Below are 6177 nucleotides of genomic sequence, written 5' to 3'. Positions count from 1 at the left end.
CGTGATTTTTAAAATGTATATTGATATTTTTCTCTATTTATTTGGTAATTAAAAATATTTTCGAATGAAAAAATTAAATAAAAATAATTACAAGTCGGAAAAATAAAATTCCAGTTTCTACGGGTAGATAATAATATAATTAATGTTAGAAAAAAATTTGGTTAAAAAATAAGTTGAATAAGATATAAAATATTGAGAAATAAAAAAGTTGCTTCCCTCGGCATTTTCAATGTCTAGTGGTCATTTGGCTGATTTTGTCCATTTCACTACTATAGGGGGGGAGGTGTCCAAGGAGGGTGCTAGGCCAAGGTGCTAGCAACTTTGCCCAAGGTGCTAGCAACTTTGCCCAAGGTGCTAGCAACTTGGGCAAAGTTGCTAGCAACTTTGGCAAAAGAGGGCCTGCCGTGCCCCCCTGCGGCAGGAATGGTGGGCCAGTGGTGGCGGGCGGGCGGCACCACCACCCAACGGCGGCGGCGGCGGCGGCGCTCCGGCGGCGGCGGCGGCGGTCGGTCGGAAAAAAAAAATTTTTTTTTTTTTTTTTTTTTTTTTTTTTTCCAGTCCCTTTCGGAAGAGGCCCGATAAAGAAAGATGCCGGATAAAGAAAGATGCCCGAATTAAGAAAGATGCCGAATAAAGAAGGTTGCTTGTCGCAAATAAAGAAGTTGGCTTGTCGGTAATCAAGATGAGGCCGGTGCGGTGCTTCGGCGAAGCCCGGCAACATGCATTCTTACGGGTTGGTATGGTATGATAATTTGTGCTCCTCGGACCATCATTGGGTGGAGTTCGGTCGAAGTCAGCCCCCAATAGGCGATTGGAGTGTCAAACGGCTGTGTTGCGTTGTGGGATGGCTCTCATCCGAAAATGGTGTGGTTAGTACGAGTTATGCTTCGAACCCCACTCTGTCGAGGAAGTGAGTTGTCCTTCGGGCAATGCTGTTGGTTTGCGCGTTGCCTATTGGGAAAGGTTGTCTCGCTCGTTTCTCTACTCCGGTGATGCATGATGGGCATGATTATTTGTGGCTCTCGAGCGAATCGGTGCTAGTAGGTGATGGGAATATAGGCGATGCGTTGCTATACGGCTGTCGGTGCTTCGTGGGATGGCTCTCATTCGAAAATGGTGTGGGTAGTACGAGTTATGCTTCGAACCCTGCTCTGTCGAGAAAGTGAGTTGTCCTTCGGGCAGCGGCTGTTGGTTGGCATGGTTGCCTGAATGTTGCGGTGCTCATTGGAAGTTTCGCTCGAGCCACTACTCAAGGTTGGATATTCACGAATGCATGTTGTCGGTGCCCGTTGGAATGTTTCGCTCGGACTCACTCGGTGATGGAATGTTCCTCGGAATAAGACCACATAAGTGGGTGGTGGTGCAAATAAGACCACATAAGTGGGTGGCGGTGCAAATAAGACCGCACAAGTGGGTGGTGGTGCAAATAAGTGGGTGGTGGTGAACACCGCAAAGAACAAGTGGGCTTGCATCGTGCTCGACGGGGCATATGCTCGGGTGGGCTTGTTGTTGTTTGTCCAGTGCTGTGCTCTTGCATTGCTTTTGGTCGGACAACGATGCGCCTTCTCGGGCATTGCGTACGGCAGGGCGCGTGAGTGGTGCTTGGTGCGCACGGGCTTGTCGGATCCCTGCTCGGGCAGCGACGGCAACTTGTGGGCGCCTCTTCAATCGTCGGTTCAAGTGTGCCTTGATCGGTGTCGGTTTCCTGTGCTGCGTACCTATCGTGTTGGTATCGTGTCGGTTAAAAGTGCCCCGTTTCGTCTTGCGTTGCATCCTTTTCAAGGCTGCGGCGTGGGATGGACCATGAAGCATCCGTCGTGTTCCACATCCCAGACGTAACTGTCCCTGGGTTGTTGGCGCACGGCGGCACGCTCGATCTCTCGGATGCGGAAAATTGAGTGGGTACGAGGCGTTGGCCCTCTATTTACCCCAAGAAAATGCGTTTCACGCTCTATGCGAACGACGACCGTCGCCGTCGCGATCGAGTCCTTGCGGCTTGCATCGCGCGGTGCCGGTGTCGGTAAGGAATGCTACCTGGTTGATCCTGCCAGTAGTCATATGCTTGTCTCAAAGATTAAGCCATGCATGTGTAAGTATGAACTAATTCAGACTGTGAAACTGCGAATGGCTCATTAAATCAGTTATAGTTTGTTTGATGGTACCTGCTACTCGGATAACCGTAGTAATTCTAGAGCTAATACGTGCAACAAACCCCGACTTCTGGAAGGGATGCATTTATTAGATAAAAGGTCGACACGGGCTCTGCCCGTCGTTGCGATGATTCATGATCACTCGACGGATCGCACGGCCCTCGTGCCGGCGACGCATCATTCAAATTTCTGCCCTATCAACTTTCGATGGTAGGATAGTGGCCTACTGTTACCCCCTTAGTCGGTGATATCGACTATAACTCGAGTGTGGCCGAGTTATAGTTGAAATGGTGCCAAGAGTGCTGGCACAAGGCAAGCTACACATGGGCCAAACGGTGGCCGAGAGTTGGGCAAGTATTGAGGTGCTTGGCCGAGAAATACAAGGCAAGGGTTTCGAGTGATTGGCAAGCATTGAGGTGCTTGGCCGAGAAAGGCATGGCAAGTGTGGGCAAGGCAAGCGGGCTGAATTGCACGCGTGCGGGTGGATTCGATCCTTGGGCGCGCGCGCGCTTCGATTGGGCAAGCCGGGCAGCTAATTAATCCGGGAAGTCAAGGAAGGCAGTTGAGGAGCGGTTGGGATCAGCAAAGGCTTAGAAAACCGCCCCTTTATGTTTAATTAGTGAGCCAAGTGGCTGGCCTGCGTGCCGCCATGTGTCCCTTGGCAGTTTAGTGTGTAAACTGCATTGTAACTTGTATTTATTGGCCCTAGAGTGCACAAATCCGACCCATTCAGATAGAGGGACTCAGATTGCAATCAATAGCATCTGTTGTGAGGATTCTTTGTGTGCACCAAGGGCTTTCCTTGTATTGTTCGTGAGTGATTCAATAAAGGTTGAGCGTTGCTCGTAAATTGCTTGTGTTGTTCGATTTCCGCTGCATACTTGTGATTGTTGCTGTTCATTTGATACAACGATGGTGCCTTACGTTTGTGTGAAGAATCGTTGAGTGGGCTGACTGATTTAGTGCGTAAATCAGGCCGTACGGTGGGAAAATTTTGATTATAAATTAACCCCTGTAACAGTTGGTATCAGAGCCCGGTTCTCGGGTTCTGAACGGTGTTCTTCGACATGGAAGATTCGGGTTCTTCCTCACTAATGAATCCTACTCGGGCAGCGTTGCTCGATTTGGAAGCGAGATTGCAACGTCTTGAGACTCTTGTTGGGCCGCCCGTTGATCTGAGAGCAGCCCCTATTCTCCAACAACTTGTTGATGGGCAACAAGCATTTGAACGGCTATCAAAATCTATAGCCGGTCTACCGGAATTTGTGGAGACTAGGATGGCAAGTGCTGCAGAAGATCTCGGGTTGCTAAGTGATGCGGTTGAGGCCAAGTTTGACACGGTTTTGACGGATTTGGCTGTGGTGAAGCGGGCGATTCGTGAGGGGACGTCGAGTGCTGTTGAGGGCAGATCGTCGTCGTCCAAAGTACGGGTGCCTGAACCCGCTACGTTTGGTGGTGCACGTAGCGCAAAGGAGTTAGAAAACTTCCTTTGGGACATGGAGAACTATTTCCAGGCAGCAAACGTGTCCGATCAAGAGAAGGTGACCATTACGAGCATGTACTTGTCGGGTGATGCAAAGTTATGGTGGCGAGCACGTCTTTCCGATGATGCTAGTGCCAATCGGGACAAAATTGAAACCTGGGAAACGTTGAAGAAGGAATTGAAAGAACAATTCCTCCCTTGCAACACGAGTTGGTTGGCAAGGGAATCCCTACGTCAATTGAAGCATAAGGGGTCCGTTCGTGAGTACGTGAAGGACTTCAGTTCCTTGATGCTTGACATTAGGGATATGTCGGAGGAGGACAAGATCTTTAACTTCATGGCTGGTTTGCAACCTTGGGCACAATCTGAGTTGCGAAGGCAAGGCGTGAAGGATCTGCCGGGAGCAATTGCCGCTGCAGATCGCCTTGTCGATTACAAGACGGTTGGTGCCAAGGATGTTGAAAAGAAGGAATCCGGCAAGGATAAGGGCAAGGCCAAGAAATCGGGTGGAAAGTTTGGCCGAGATGGAAAGTTCAAGGCCCAGAAGAATTTCGAGAAGCCCACGGGAACGGCCAAACCCGCGGGGCAATTGACCGTTAACAAGGAAAACAAAGGCTGTTTCTTGTGTAACGGTGATCATCGAATGAGGGACTGCCCTAAACGAAGCAAATTAAATGCTTTGATGCTGGAATCGGATGGAGATGGTGAGGACTCTAGGCAAGTCAACCCCATCCAGTTGCTGAGTGCCTTGACGGTCGAGAAGGTACCTAGCAACCCCAAAGGTTTGATGTATGTCGAAACCTTGCTGAACGGGAAGAAAGTGATGGCCATGGTGGATTCGGGTGCAACGCATAACTTTGTTGCCGTTCGAGAGATTGGAAAGCTGGATCTGAATCTCTCACAACATGCGAGTAAAATTAAAGCCGTGAATTCAGAAGCCAAGCCGGTGAGGGGCGTGACCAATGTAGAGTTGTGCATTGGTCCTTGGCGTGGGCAATGTTCATTTACTGCTGTACCACTAGACGATTTTGACGTGATTTTGGGGCAAGAATTTCTGTTGTCGGCCCGTGTTGGTGTCATACCTTTCCTGAGTGGATTGCTGTTCATGGATCCTAGTTGTCCGTGTTTCGTGAAAGGAACGTTTGTGGAGAAGGCCAAAGAGAAGAAATCTGAGGGCTTATTGTCGGCATTGCAATTAAAGGCAGGTCTAAGACATGGCGAGCCAACCTGCCTGGCTGCATTGGTCGAAATCAAGCCGGATGTGTATCAAGAGGTGCCGGATGTCGTTGCTGAATTGTTGGCTGAATTCAAGGATGTGATGCCTCCTGAATTACCGAGAGAGTTGCCGCCTCGGCGAGCCATTGACCATAAGATCGAGTTGGAACCGGGGGCCAGGCCGCCAGCACAAGCACCGTATCGGATGGGTCCTTCGGAGTTGGCTGAGCTCAGAAGGCAGTTGGATGATTTGCTGAGTGCGGGTCTTGTGCAACCTTCCAAAGCTCCTTATGGGTCGCCGGTTCTGTTCCAAAAGAAGCAGGACGGTTCAATGAGGATGTGTGTAGACTATCGGGCATTGAATAAGGTTACTATCAAAAATAAGTATCCTATTCCTAATGCGCTGGATCTTTTCGATAAGTTGGCGAGGGCACGGTTTTACACGAAGATTGATCTTCGGGCTGGATATTGGCAAGTTCGTGTGGCACAAGGGGATGAGGCAAAGACAACTTGTGTGACGAGGTACGGATCATACGAGTTCTTGGTTATGCCTTTCGGCTTAACCAATGCTCCCGCAACTTTCTGCAACCTCATGAATGATGTGTTGTACGAGTTTCTCGATCGTTTTGTGGTGGTATATCTTGATGATATCGTGGTATATTCTGAATCATTGGGCGAGCATGTTGGGCATATGCGGGCTGTATTCTTGAAGTTGAGAGAGTACAAGTTATATGCCAAGAAGGAGAAGTGTGATTTCTGCCGGGAAGAAATCTCGTTCCTTGGCCACATTATTAGCCAAGGAAAGATCAAGATGGATATGAAGAAGGTACGGGCTGTGACTGATTGGCCCGCTCCTTCGAAAGTGGCCGAGTTGCGTTCGTTTTTGGGTTTGGCAAACTACTATCGAAGGTTTATCAAAGGGTATTCAAAGATCGTGAATCCTTTGACCGATCTTTTGAAGAAGGATCAGAAGTGGGAATGGACTTCGGATTGTGATGATTCATTTGAGAAGTTGAAGGGTGCTATCTCTTCGGAACCGGTACTGAAGTTGCCTGAGTTCGATAAGCCGTTTGAGTTGCAAACGGATGCTTCTGATCGTGCTATCGGGGGTGTGTTGGTGCAAGACAAGCATCCCGTTGCCTTTGAAAGTAGAAAGCTGAAAGATGCTGAGATGCGGTACAGTACTCATGAGAAGGAAATGACGGCGGTGGTACATTGTTTAGATGCTTGGAAGCATTACTTGTTGGGTACGAAGTTTGTGGTTGTCACCGATAATGTGGCAAACACATACTTCAAGACTCAAAAGAAATTGTCGCCGAAACAAGCAAG

Source organism: Erythranthe guttata, chromosome 3 (genome assembly GCF_056151865.1).
Source record: "Erythranthe guttata isolate IM_541 chromosome 3, IM_541, whole genome shotgun sequence".
Classification (NCBI taxonomy): Eukaryota; Viridiplantae; Streptophyta; class Magnoliopsida; order Lamiales; family Phrymaceae; genus Erythranthe; species Erythranthe guttata.
This window is presented reverse-complemented; position numbering follows the sequence as displayed.